Here is a 14,789-nt window from a genome sequence, read left to right on the forward strand (position 1 = left end):
TGCTCCCCGAAAAAATCCTTATGTAACCCCCCCCCCCCCCAAATAAAATTCCAGATATGGTCCATGATGAACCTCACCTTTTTCAAGTTACTTGCAGATATACTTAAGTCTATTTTACGCGAAAAAACCATCGCATTCGGTACACTAGGAATCAGAATAGGATTTAGAATTAAAGTATTCCTTCCCCCGTCAGAATCTTAGACAAATTGCAGCGTCGTACTTATCGGTTATATAATAAACACTCAAAAAGTGAAATTTTGATAAAGCTAATTAAATAAAACGACATATGATGAAAATATGATACTTAATTAGGAAAATTGTGAAATTACAACTAACAATTTTCTGCCCAGAACGCAGAAATGTCGTTAAGAATCGCATTAAAAGGAGGTTTTCCTTCTGCTTTTACTGCCGCCCGCCACATGTACCCTACTAAGTATGATTGTAAATGATGGCGGAATGTACCTCAGTACCGTTTATTACGCCATTTTACGGAGCCCCACATTCTCTTTGCGTTATGGGTAGATGCACCGGTTTCTGGGTCAACAGAATTATTTTTGTGGTTTACCTTCAAATGAGTAAAACCTGCCTGTTCCAGTTCACTTTTGTTGTAGCCCTTCCAACAATCTGAAATGATTCTTGATCCTGGCTGTATGTAAAGCTTAATTTGTTGGAGTAAAGCTTCTGCTCCACGGTCGGGGACCGTGTTTTCCCCGGTTTCCCTGCACACTCCACCAAACACCCACTGTCGCGGTAATATTCTTCCTGCATCATTTTTGCTTCTTGTAAACAAAAGTTATCTATTTCCGCTGAATGACCGATTCCTCCAATTTTCCTACAGTTTTTCTGTTACACAGAAACATGCACACTTCATGGAGGTAGTTATTCCAATCAACAACCGTTTCTTTAGAAATGCCAAGCTCTTGTTCACACAAGGCCAAAACAATTCGTTAACCCAGAAATAAATGAAACGAATTATAGTAACATATGGTATTCTACTTTTAGAAAACCACGTATTGACGGTTTTCTAACATGGCCTAGTTCCAACAATGTAGCTTTTCATAAGAGTACAAAGTCATGGTGCGTCCATTGACGCATTTTTCTGGTTTTGGGCAACAGCCCCTTATCCTGGAGAAATATAATTGCCTGTTCTTCAGTCCCTGGCAAATCCCAAATCTTAACTTGAACGTCCTTGGTAAGAAAATAGCGATGAAGACCACACTGCCTTTCCATAACAAACAAATACAAAGTAGAAACAAAAGGAAAATTTTTTCCAAGACAGCGGTAATCAGTTCTGTGAATATTTCGACCCAAGGTCCAAGGGCCGTCTTCAGCACAATACGAGAGCAAGAGAGAAAATATGTATATATAAATAAACTTACATTAAATTGTGAGAATTAAAACTAAATAATGTTATTTAAAAACTTTTTTTTAAAACAGCCCTAACATCCTTACTTCAACGAAGTTCAACCAGGACTGACAAAAAGAATGAAGTGAGAATATTAACTCATTCAAACTAAAGAGAACAAAGTCATTAAATGCAATTTTTCAGAGCCAACCTAGGCTCTGTAAGCCTAGTGTCTTGGTAAGACACTATTTTCTATCACTAGTCAAAGCAAACTAACCGGCTATTATCCCATCTGATCTTTGTCATACAAATGATCGAGAGTGTAAAAATTCTCAAGTTTTCCGCAGTGTAATAACTTAAAAAGGAAAAAAATACAAAATAAATGGTAACGGGCTTATAACCTAGTCAAATTGTAATTTTGAAAATCGGAAGTGGACACGGTAAAAATGTAAATAAAATGATTTTAAGTAATTAACTTTAAAGTTTCTCTCTTCAACCCGCCACAAAGAAGAAAGGAATAAAGAACAACAGAACACGGTCCATGGTTTTAGCGGTAATACAAAATAATACAATTTTCGGGTTTAGCTTCCGTCTCAGCCAATATATTGCATAACACTCGTTTTCAGCAGGTCAAATGTAATCTCGTTTCACTCACCACGTGAATGACAAGTTTATGTAACTTTTTATAAAGGCCATATTATTACGTTGACTACGTAACAGACAGTTTGGCTAATTGTGACTCGGGTTTAAGTTCCTTGAATAGGTTTTCGACATGTTTTTTTCTGTGGTCTTATAGTTTCAATGTTTCAACGTAAGACGGCAATTTTGCTATACTTTGACCACTGAGTCAAAGTATTTTTTTATAAATTTATTTGTGCTTTCTATTCACCGTTTATGTTTTCTTTTAAATTTTATTCACGCTTTCTTTAGATTAATTAAATCGAAAACTCATTCGAAAAAAAAAGAATTTTTCCTAAGGAAAACAAAGAACTACGTTAAACCAACTATGAGTGGAAATAAATTCAAATAATATTTCAAGCTTAAAACGACTATTATACTCACTATAAATAAATAAATGAAACCCGAGAAAACAGGCGTTCACAGGCCCAGTGATCGCTTTCGGCTTCTCTGGGTCTGTATTGTCGGTCAAGGAGATTTGGGGTTAAGTTATGTTATTCAATTGAGTTTCAATAAAAATGAAATAAAGCTATTAATTGACACGAAGGCTGAGTTTTGAAGCTTACGGAGGGTAGGTAAATGTATGTAGGGTAGGGAGGGTTTTGTTTTTTAGTGGTTGGTGCGAGTGTGTGCGGATGAATGTTTCATGAATGTAATTTGGCACGATTCTTCCGACTCGCGATGGATCATAGAGCTCAATAACATAATCAAGGATTATGTCAAGATTTTTGTAATTTTTCTGTAACAGTTGTTTGTTTTATGTATTTTGCTGTGGGCTATGGACTTCAACCACAAATAAATCCTATTATTTCATTCCTGAAGGCCTCAACATTTTACATTTATTAACGTTATAAAAGAGAAAACGTCTAAAATGTATTTTGTTTTTAGTAAAGTGCAAATTACGTTATGGTCAATAAACGGCATAGGGGACTTTAGCTGTAATCCTCCTTGTGGTAGTTTCTACTTGTTTTAAGTCAGGGACGGATCCAAGATTTTCTTTAGGGGGGGGGGGTGCACAACAGGTTCCTTCGGTAAACTTGTGAACAAAGAAATACCAGCAATTTAATGGGAATCTTGACAATTACGTGTCGTAGGTAGGTAGTGGAAATGGTCGTAAATTTAATCTAAAATTTGGCAAGGGTTAAAGTTCTAATAAATCTGTTGAACCATACAAATCGAGGAACCAATGCTCATACCATCCATTTCTAAATAATTAATTTCGTTCTAAATAATTAATTAATATAAGTAGCTGATGAATATTATAATTTATTTTATTTTATTTAATTTTGTATTTGTTTTTAGTAAACATTTCTTTAACTGTTTCTTGAAGGAGCCTAGGGCACAGGAGCGTCGATTCTCAACAGGAATGGAGTTCCATCCGGCTCGACAGCAACTACCAGACCAAAGTCTGAGCGCACTGCAAGGGTGGATGGCACCAGCAATTCATCCTGGCTCCTAGTTTCATAATGACTGACATTTCCAACAAGCTAAAGTAACCCGGAAAAACTTGATGGAAGGTCTCCACGGAAATATTGAAATGCAATCATAGAGAGATGTAGCGTATGAATATCTTTTGTCTTCAGAAGTTCAACAGCAATAGGGTAGTAGACTGCAGGACTTCTGCTGATTTCAGTTGGAGAGTATGTAAAGTGTAAGTAAAGGTGGAAATGTAGATATCCACACTGACAAGCAGTAACATAAATAAGGGTAAATAAGAGAGAAGTATAAGAGATGAAGGATAGAGAAAGGAAAGACTCGTTTCAACTTCCAAATAATTCCAAGATATCAAGAAAGCTTTAACCTCATCGACTCAATATGCCGCTTGAAAGATAGGTTTTCATCTAGAAATACCCCAAGGAATCAAACAAACCAGTCAGCTGGGCGGGATATGGATCTCTTAGATGTTTGAAGCTCTGTCACTGTATGGCAGCTTTGGCTACGCGAGAGAATATAAGAAGAAACGATTTTTATACATTCAAAGCTAATAAATTTGCATCAAACCATCGATATATGTTTCCTCTCACCAATTGTAGCTTTAGGATAAGGAATGATTCGTCAGGTGCTGCAGCTCCCATTGTGCAAAGAGTTCTTCATGCTGATCTGGCGTAGCCAAGGCAAATCCACAATATCCTTTTGTTTTATTTCAATTAATACGTTAATAAATTGGGTATTCATCCGGACCATGACGTAAAATTTTCTTACAAGAGTCTAAAGACAGAAAATCATTTTTGATTATATTGTTAAGCATTTTCTGAAAAAGTGTTTTCCTTTGAAGAGATGACTGTTGAAAATCATCATTTAGGATCAAACATTTTTCAAAAGTCACTAGATTCCCTATGACATTTGGTTTCTCAAATCCAGTTATGTTTAATAATGACGTTCTTACTACCGATTATAGACTAACATCAAAGGAAAATTCTATCTCGCTAGTAAAATATCCCAACAAATTCAACCTTTTTTATAGATTGACTCAGATTGTTTTCTTCAATATATTTCACTAATGCATTTAATTTGTATTTTAATCTTTTTATATGCATTAAATTTATTTTTGCTGCAAAGTAAAACTATTCTTCCGACTTGAATTTGCTTATTGTTACTACATATCGTGCAAACATTTTGTCCCATTCTAGCGTTGGTCGGCAACCACTTGTAATTTCTACTGCTCCGTTAGGCACTCTATGTTTCATTTCGCCATTGCTAGCACTTTCAACATCAAATAGAGTAAAAGCATGCATTACTAAAGAATATGCCATGAATAATGTCTTTTATGTTGACAGACTGAACTCTTTTCGTAATATCTAACATCTTACGTGTTGTTGACCTTCAAAATCAGTTTTTGCTGGATTATAAAGGTGCAACAGAACCAAAACAAGTCACGTAAGATTGCGTCATTGTCACCTATAAATATTGGACAATGATCAATTTTCTACAATCGGGACTTCCCCGCCTGATCATTGACTCCCTGAATTCTAACAAGTTCTATCACCTAACAAACAAATAGATCATAATTTGGTGGGGCCGCGAAGGTTTTTCCTGACCCTTGTGGGGTTTTTCCACAGTCAGAGAATATACACTCTCTGTTACGTAATAAACATCTATATCTTTTAGATGACATTACCTATTACGTAGTAAGCACCTGCGTCTTGAAGAAAATTAATGACACTTGCGTCTTGAGCGAATCGCCGTTAACTTCTTCGTGATCTTAAGTAATTCAGGAAAAAAAGAGTAGTGGCTATGGGTCTTTCTAAATCCAAAAAGCCCCCACTACTAATGTGGAGGTTAGCAACTGTAAGGGCAAGCTTATAGCCCTTTTCTCTCATAGCATAGCAATTAGATTATCGGACTATCATCTCCATGATTTCAGAAGTCTTCAATGTTTCAGAACAGTCAAGTGCCTCTGCCTCTTCATAAGAGGACACTGTGCTCACTAGTAAAAAGGGTACACTTGCTCCAATAGGGTAGCCCGCTTAGTTCCATAGCCTCGTCCTCTTTACTTTTCCTTGCAGAACTACTTACTGATGGCGTAGAATTGTCGTTCTTAACTGCGTCAGAACTAGCTGTTGGCTTGGTTGATATATTAACAGCTGGTTCCCTACTAGACTCAGTTTTTATCCTTTTTGAGGAAGGTGGTGGCTCTTCGTCATTTGAATCACCCTCAGGTACAACTTCGGCACTTGGTTAAGTAATAATCTTGTGACCAAAGATATTGTCCGCAACTTCAAATGAGACCTTTTCTTTCCTTTTCGTTTTCTTTCCTTTTCGCATTTGGTCTCGAAAGTTCTCTTCGTCACTTATAAGATCTACACCTCACTCTTATTAATTGATTTCACTTTCCATGTCCAACATGATTTTAATGGCCTCTTCGTCAGCCAAGTTACTTTGCATCTGCATAAGAAAATTTACTTTATTTTTTCATTTTTTACGGTAGATCACAAATGGACACAATACTCAAACGTAGACACAATGAACATGATTACCATCTACCTGAATCCTAAGGATAATGTTAACTTCCCCGGTTAGGTGCCTCTCCAGATATATTACTATTAGTAGGGCACTGTCCTCAGGCGACAGTGGTGATTCTGCATCAGAAACGAAGCCAGGTAATGTCCTCATGAGTAGACTAAAAGAAGATGGCCACAAATCCTGACCTAAATGCTCGTAAAACAAACAAGAGCAACCAGCGTATAGGCAATAGGCCAGTTAATTCCAGATTCCAGGCAATAATTCCAGAGAAAAATTCACGCAATTCAAAAACTTATAGGTTAGACACGAGAAATTCCGAATTTGATTTCACTTGTTGCGTCTAAGCACGATGAATACTCCTGATATTAACTGGCACCTTTCGTAGGTTTTGAAACTGTTCGGTAGATACCTAGTAAAATACGGTAGAAACGCCTATTGAGAAGAGATACCTTAGAAATTCTGGTAAACAGTGAGTTTTATAGTTCGAGGAAGGTTAAGGCGAAGTATCCTCAAAGAGCACAAGCCCCCGCGAGAGTGTTAAAGGTCGTTAGGGGCTTAACCTTGAGTAGCGATCTCAAGACTCTAAGGAAAGGGTTCTGATGCTTGAAAAATCAATGTTTCGTCAAAAGTATCATAATTTTGATGAATTCTGGTATTTTCATTTTTAATTCCTAAACATCAATGGAATAATTACGAACCGATGTTCAAAGTATTGTCCTTTCATTTGCTGAGCGACGGATATTTTGAAAAAAGAAAACACAAAAAAGGACCAAGTAGACCAAATTACGAATTGAAAGTATAAGAAACCATAGAAAAAGTGTCAAAATCTTAAGGGAAGGGTGTTGGGGCAAAGTCCTTGCTTACAAATATGCACGTGGACGCAGTTGGATTTTCAAAACAATGCCAGAATTAGCAGTTTACAAGAAAGCTATCGAGAATAATTGGAAAAAGGTGTAATAATAATTCAATTTTCTCTTCTTTTTTGGGGGAGGAGGGGGGGTCCCTGAAATCTAACCGTTATGGATGGATAAAAGGTCACGTGCTCGGTCCTTTAATGTGGAAACTAATTCTTCTTTAAAGTGTGACCCAATTACGTTTGGTACAACATTTCTCATTTTTTTTATTTGCCAACGTATGATCCTGGTAATTACCTGGCTAAATATGTGGGATTGTTATGTAGTCTGTAAGGCAATTCATGATCCACTACGAAACAATCATTTTTTTTTTATGCATGTTACGGACTTCCATACGTTCTTTCTTAAGGCATGCCTAGTCTGCTTGTTTGTGAGTGGGGGCGGTCAGGTGAGTAAATTTGAAAAAAAAAACGTAAAGACTTGTGCAGTATGTAAAAAATAGACATGATATTTGTCCAGGTGTTAAAATCTTGAAACCTTTTTCTGAAGGGGGAGAGTTCTCCCCCTAGGGATGTGTATTTTCGTAATTATCGGTGCTAATAGCAAATATTTTAAGAGGGGTCAAAGACTCCAATAGCCTGGTTTTGCTTTGTAACTAGTTGAAACAAAATTTGGAGAGATAACTAAGGTACCGTGTAGTATTTGAACTCTACCAATTGTGTTAAAAAAATGAAAATATAAAAATAAGAATCAAAATAGCCTGTATCTGAGACTATAAAGATAAAACTATTGCTGGTATTATCGTTAAAAGAAATGCTTTTTCAGTTACTGTTTCCTTTTAAAATATCTTTCAAAGATATTTTAATTTAGAAGTGTATGAAAAATGTTGCTTAAATCTTATTAGCCTTATTTACCTAATCAAATTAAAGAAACAAGAATAACTAATAAATTTACAACTTGAGTAACATAAAATGTTACAAAGATCCCGTCAGATAAATTATGTTGGCAAGACTATATCTTGCTGAAGTTTAAACTAGAAATTGAAAAGAAAACTAATTATTTCTACTTGCTTTCTGAGTCGAGCTCTCTTGCTCAGAAACTAGTGGGAACAATTAAAAAATTCCAGAGCCGTTGAATCAAACAAAAGATAGTGGAAATTACAAGGAGAACAATAAAGAGGTTTCAGGGTATACCCCTCCCCTGATGTACATGCCTGGATCTTCGAATGGATTTTCTTGAAGAATCTCCTCTCTCTCCTGACCAACATACATTGGTATCGTTTCAAGGGGGGTAAGGGTACAGTTGCCCCCCAGTAATTTTGAGGAAAAATTATCATATAGCCTATGCCCTTGATTCTCCGGATGAAGACCCCTCTTGCCCCCCCCACACAATAAAAATATTGGAGCTCCACCCCTTGTCAGCAGGTATGCTACGACAGACGCAGTTTTGTTTTCTTCAGAGGCAGGACTCAGCCCTGTTGCCCAATAAAAATTGTGTTTCTTCAGACATTTAACAATATATCATAGGTCTATTGGAATTCTGGAATTTTTAGGTCTCGTGGAAAAGCTGGACCCCTTCCAAGATTTCACCACGAGGGACATTCCCCCTCCCTACTCTAGGTCAATGCATGCTACATATTGTTATCCTTTTTTATAAATTCTATTTATGAACTTGACAACCAATCCAGCACAAACTTCTCTTTTTTGTTTCTCGTTTTAAAATTTGTTACATGTCTACAGTCACATGTAATCGACATACACACGTTTTGTAATAACAGATAATAGAGCATACCTTCTTTTTTAGATGCCACGTGAATGATGCAATCGTGTTCTAAAAGAGTTTGCATAATAACTTGGCAAGTGATGCAATTCAGGTGGTTACGTGAGCTTTAGGAGAGATACAAAATTGGTTTGGCTTGCTGCCTAAGAAGTTCCACTTGAAACTATATAGGACCTGTATTTACGAGTGAAAAACGTCAAGTAATCTGCGAAAATAATAAAAGGGAGGTTTAATTGATAGTTTGAATGGGAGGTATTCAGAAATTAAAGAAAATTATGAACAGGGGTGGAGGACCACTCTCCAAAGATATTTCTGGCACCCTTATTTGTTTTTTCTCTTTTTTTTTACATTTTTTTTGGTCCTTTTGTTTTATAGCTAACCGTCGTCGAAAAACGTCCCGTAATCTGTGAAAACAAAATTATGTAGACCCCTATTGAGGAAGCATTGTCTAAAGAGGACGCAAGTGCTTTGGAACTGAGGCCTCGTTGAAAGATGTGTACAGTAGGGGACCAGGGACATGTCCAGAATTTATCGGAATAGGGGAAATTCAAAACAGGAGAATTGTATGAAGCAGATAAGAAACAAGGGGGAAATGATAAATTGAAAATTTATCTCGATATTTTTTAAGGGGGTGGGGCTCAAACGTCTAGATATGCATGTTTCCTTGTAGAATATTTTTCAATATTCTGAATCAGAAGTACAAAGAAAAATACTTTGTTTTGTGAAATGTGCTATCTTCCCCGAAACGACGCATATCCAGGTGTTCCTTTTTTTGGTGGGGGCAACAATAATAACAATAATGCCAAGAGAGGGGGGTAACAATAAGAGAAAATTGATAGTTTGAATAGGAGGTATCCAGAAATTAAAGAAAATTATGAATATTTGGGGTGATTCTACGACCCTTCTATGTACATCTTTGTGCTCGACCGATCCAACAGGGGATATTGCTAGACAAGATGGGGAGGGGAGACAAATGAAAGCTAATAAGATGCATTATCTCATCTTGTGTCACCATTAGTCAAAGCGAGAATATAGAACACAGCTAACCTCTGCTTAGCTGACTCTGGTCGGTGACTACGTACGAATCAGGAGGAAGCGCCTAGGACTGAAGACTTGAAATGGACTTTCATTTGATGACATAATTCACTTATTTTTGTGTGCTTATTCTGAGCTGACTTCACCATTATGTAAAACAGGAGTTGAAAATATCTAGCAAGAGTTCAACAGACTGGGGCGGAGGACCACTCTCCAAAGATGTTTCTGGCACCCTCATTGGTTTTTTCTCTCTCTTTTTTTTACATTTTTTTGGTCCTTTTGTCTTATAGCCAAACGTCTTCAAAAAACGTCTCGTAATCTGCGAACGAAAATTATGTAGACCCCTCTTAAGTCAGCATCGTTTAAAAAGGAAACGAGTGCTTGGAACTGAGGCCTCGTTGAAAGGTGTGTACAGTAGGGGAGACCAGAGACGTGCCCAGGAATTTATCGGGATAGGGGAAATTCAAAACAGGAGAAATGTATGAAACAGATAAGAAACAAGTGGGAAAATGGTAAACTGGAAATTTATCTCGATATCCTTTTTTAAGGGGGTGGGGGTCAAACCCCTAGATATGCATGTTTCCTTGTAGAACAATCTTCAATATTCTGTATCAAAAGTAAAAATAAAAATACTCTGTTTTGTGAGTTGTGCTATCTTCCCCGTAACGACACATATCCAGGTGTTCATTTTTTTGGGTGGGAGCAATAATAATAACAATAATGCCAGAGAGGGGGACAACAACAAGAGACAATTGATAGTTTGAATGGGAGGTATCCAGAAATTAAAGAATATTAATTTCTTTGAACATTAATGGTGGGTTCTACGACCCTTCTATGTACATCTTTGTGCTCGACCGAGCCAACAGGGGATAATGCTAGACAGGATGGGGAGGGGAGAAGACTGAAAATCAAGAAGATGCATTATCTCCTCTTGTGTCACCGTTAGGCAAAGCAGTGTTGCCACATTGTCAGCGTAAAAAAACGCCCTGGAATTTTCAAAATAAGCCCGAACAAGCCCCCAAAAATTTTTTTTCGAAATAATCCACCTTTGAGACTTCACTTTATAGTGAGCGTGTCCGAGAGCTTGTTCCACGGAGAATCCTACATCTGGATGCAACATCAATTCTGAATTTTCTGTCCAAAAGCTATTCTCATCGTTTTTTGTTTAAACTTCAGGAAGAGTCATAATTTTGTTTATCTCCCCTCAACGTTCGCAGGAGTGAAGGATAAACCTACCCAGCAGACGGGAATACATGACTTTTTTTGCCGATTTTAAGTTTGAAATATAAAAGAATTACCTTAGTCTGTATGGCACTTTAATATTTTGAACTCAGGTTTTTTTTCTGAAGCTAAGCCTTTGCATTGAAAAACTTATGGTGCGAAAGTGAAACTGTCTACTTGGAAACAAATTCGTCCATGGAATTCTCAAACTCGAGACTTTTGAAATCAAAGAACATGTGCTCAGACGTAGAATCAAAGTTGGACGATTTAATTGTAACTGCTGCTATTTTAGATGAAAGCAAAATAAAAAAGACAAAGGGGTCATTTCCCAGCCGAGCCATCGAGGCAAATCTTAATATGTTAGTATTCCTTACAGCTTTAGTTTTCCCTCCAAATTTACACCTTTCAACAGAGTTGCCGCCTCTCCATACCCTTGCGAAAGCTATAGCCCTTTACAAATAAAGCCAATTCCCCATGCCCTATCTCCCTAATAAGGGGTAAAAAAAATTAATTTGTCACTAAATATTATATTTTCTTTTTGCTTATCTCTTTAGAAACCTATTTTGAAGCAAGATTATAATCTAAAAGTTACCTTAAGCTACATGGCAGCTAAGTATTTTGAACTTTTATGGCTATTTAAGACAGGACTTTTCACTGAAAACCTTCTTTTTTTTCTTGTCACCTAGTTTTAATGAACGCGGCTTTCAGCTAATTCTTAGTGCATTGACATCGTAATACAGCAAAAAAAAAATTCACGAGTAACAGAAATCGCATTGAGATCTCTTCAATAAGCAAAATAATTTTAGTGAGCAAAACAGAATCATGACCAAAATATCACAACTAGAAATACACAGGCTTAATTACTTCTTTGGATAGAGTGGTAAAATGCAAAAAAACAAAATAATTGAAGCTTGACATTCTGTATCACAAAGGAAAAAAACTTCAAGAGAATCAACGTAATAATTGAAAAGCTCTCAATACTTTTGGTACATTTTTTTAATACCTCAAGCAAGAAAAATTAAAAATAATTTCTGAGAAATGAAATATAATGTACAGCTTTTGACAAAAAAAAAAAAATGCTACAAAAACTAAAAAGCTAATTGCAATTTAGAGATTCAGTGTCATCACCTTAGGAAAAATATGCATATCAAAAGCTGATTATTTTGTAATACAGCATTTTGGTTTTTAGATGCAGCTTATCAATCGGTTTCTTTTACCAATCAGGCTCCAGTCCGAAGACTCCTAGTTTTGGCTCCACTGAAGGAGCTCATTTTTATATGAATTTCACAGAATCTGAAGAATTCCGACATTTGTTCTTCTTTTTAAAGAAACCGATGGTTTCTTATTCAATTCCTATTCGTACCTTGAGGTACAAACTAAAAAAATTCCTATTAAAAAATAATTTCGTATCTTATTTTCAACATTATTTGCTAGAATAATCAGGAAAACGTAGAATATTAAGCTTTTTCGTTGGATTTTCAACTTATTTTTGGAAAGTACTTGAGGGTTATGAAGTCTATCTCCATCTGTTTCAAACACAATGTCGTATTTGGCGTCTTACCTTTTGTAGATGATTAAATAATAAAAAAAATAGTTTTTTTTAACTGAAAGTAAGGAGCGACATTGAAACTTAAAACGAACAGAAATTACTCCGTATATGTAAAGAGTTGTCCCCTCCGCAATCCCTTGCTCTTTACGCTAAAGTTTTTAATTGTTTTAAATAGTAGAACTGTGACAAAGAGTTAAACTTTAGCATAAAGACCCAGGGATTGTGGAGGGGACAACTCATTTTATATACGAAGTAATTTCTGTTCGTTTCAATGTTGCTCCTTACTTTCAGTTAAAAAACTATTTTTTTTTATTTAATTTTTGAACGTTTTTGAATTAATACATGTTTGATTTTAGCTCCCCGCACATAAATTATTAAAATGAAATTTGCATGTTAATTCTTTTTTTGGCTAAATGGCTTTCTCTTAGTTTTGATCAGACGATTTAGAGAAATTGGAGGTGGGGAAGGAGGCCTAGTTGCCCTCCAATTTTTCGGTTACTTAAAAAGGCAACTAGAACTTTTAATTTTTAACGAACGTTTTGTTAGTAAAAAATATACATAACTTAAGAATTAACTCACGTAACAAACTCTTATGTTCTTATATTTTTATTATGTATACGAGGGGGTTTGTCCCCTCGTCAATACCTCGCTCTTTAAACTAAATCTTAATTTTTGTCCCAATTCTTTAAGAATGACCCCTGAATCAGAAAGACCATAGAATAAATAGTTGAAATTACTAAAAATACTTTAGCATAAACAGCGAGATATTTATCTCCTCCTAAATACCCCGCTCTTTATGCTAAAGTGTTTTTAGAACCCCTCATATGCGTAATAACATCTGTTCGTTTTAAGTTTTAATGTTACTCCTTACTTTCAATTGAAAAACTTTTTCATGTTTATTTTTATTGTTTTTTTTTATAGTAATGCTAGAAAATCCTGCGCCCTTTTCATTGAATTACTCTTCCCCCATGACATATTTATCCAAGGAAAGATCCTCCCACATAGCCCCCTCCCCTCAACCCCACCCCCCCAACCAAAAAAATCCCCCTGAAAACGTATGTACACTTCCCAATAACCATTACTGTACGTAAACAATGGTCAAAGTTTGTAACTTGTAGCCCCTCCCCCAGGGACTCTGGGGCAGTATGTCATCCCCAAAGACAAAGTTTCATGGTTTTCAACTATGCGGAACAAAATGACTATCTCAATTTTGATCCGTTGACTTTGGAAAAAAATGAGCGTGAGAGGTGGCCTTGGTGCCCTCTAATTTTTCTGGTCACTTAAAAGGGGGCACTTGAACTTTTCATTTCCGTTAGAATGAGCCCTCTTGCGATATTCTAGGACCACATGGTCGATACGATGGCCCCTGGAAAAAAAAACAAACAAATAAACACGCACCCATGATCTGTCTTCCTGCAAAAAATACGAAATTCCATATTTTTGTAGATAGGAGCTTGAAATTTTCGCTATAGAGTTCCCTGATACGCTGAATGCGATGGTGTGATTTTCATTAAGATTCTTTGACTTTTAGGGGGTGTTTCCCCCTATTTTCCAAATAAGGCAAATTTTCTCAGGCTTGTAACTTTTGATGACAAAAATTAAATTTGATAAAACTTATATATTTAACATCAGCATGATAATTCGATTCTTTTGATGTATCTTTTATCATCAAACTTCCGTTTTTAGAGTTTCGTTTACTATTGAGCCGGGTCGCTCCTTACTACAGTTCGTTACCACGAACTGTTTGAAATGTCTCTCAATAGTTGTAACTAGTAATCTGCCGTAATAAATAGTTCCTTTTGACTCACTTTACTTAGCTTCTTCTTGTTTTTTAGTGAATCGTAGGGTATAGTTAAACTTTTCCTTAAATCCGTTCGCTTTCTTTCCTCGAAAGTTTTGTAAAAGAACTTGAAAAAAAAATATTATTCTTTTGAGTAGAAAAAGCCCAAAACAAGCCAAATTAAAAAACAATAAGAAAAAAAAAACGCCCGCCCCAGCCCAGAGAAATAAGCCATCGGGGCTTGAAACAAGCCAATCTGGCAACACTGAGGCAAAGCGACAGGACAGAACACATCTCTGCTTAGCTAACTCTGGTCGGTGACTGTGCGAATCAAGAGGAAGGTCCTAGGACTGAGTACTTGAAATGGACTTTCATTTGATGACATAATTCACTTATCTTTGTGTACTTATTCCGAACTGACTTCACCATTATGTAAAACAGGAGTTGAAAATATCAAGCAAGGTTTCAAGAGACAGGGACGGATCTGGGGGCGGAAGAATACTCCCAAAAGGTATTTCTGGCATCCTACTTTTTTTTCTCCTTTTAACACTTTTTTGGTCCTTTTGTCTTATAGCCACCACAATC

At 36.3% G+C, this 14,789-nt stretch overlaps 1 long non-coding RNA gene across 1 annotated transcript in view; it reads right to left on the bottom strand.

The window, feature by feature from the left end:
* Positions 1–1,462, bottom strand: part of LOC136032654 (uncharacterized) — a 30,387-nt gene extending 28,925 nt beyond the window's left edge. Inside the window, exon 1 of the long non-coding RNA XR_010618754.1 lies at positions 1,380–1,462. This is a non-coding gene — a long non-coding RNA (uncharacterized LOC136032654). The remainder of the gene's footprint in view (positions 1–1,379) is intronic.
* Between the last annotated feature and the right edge of the window lie 13,327 nt (positions 1,463–14,789).

This window comes from Artemia franciscana, chromosome 11 (genome assembly GCF_032884065.1).
Source record: "Artemia franciscana chromosome 11, ASM3288406v1, whole genome shotgun sequence".
Classification (NCBI taxonomy): domain Eukaryota; kingdom Metazoa; phylum Arthropoda; class Branchiopoda; order Anostraca; family Artemiidae; genus Artemia; species Artemia franciscana.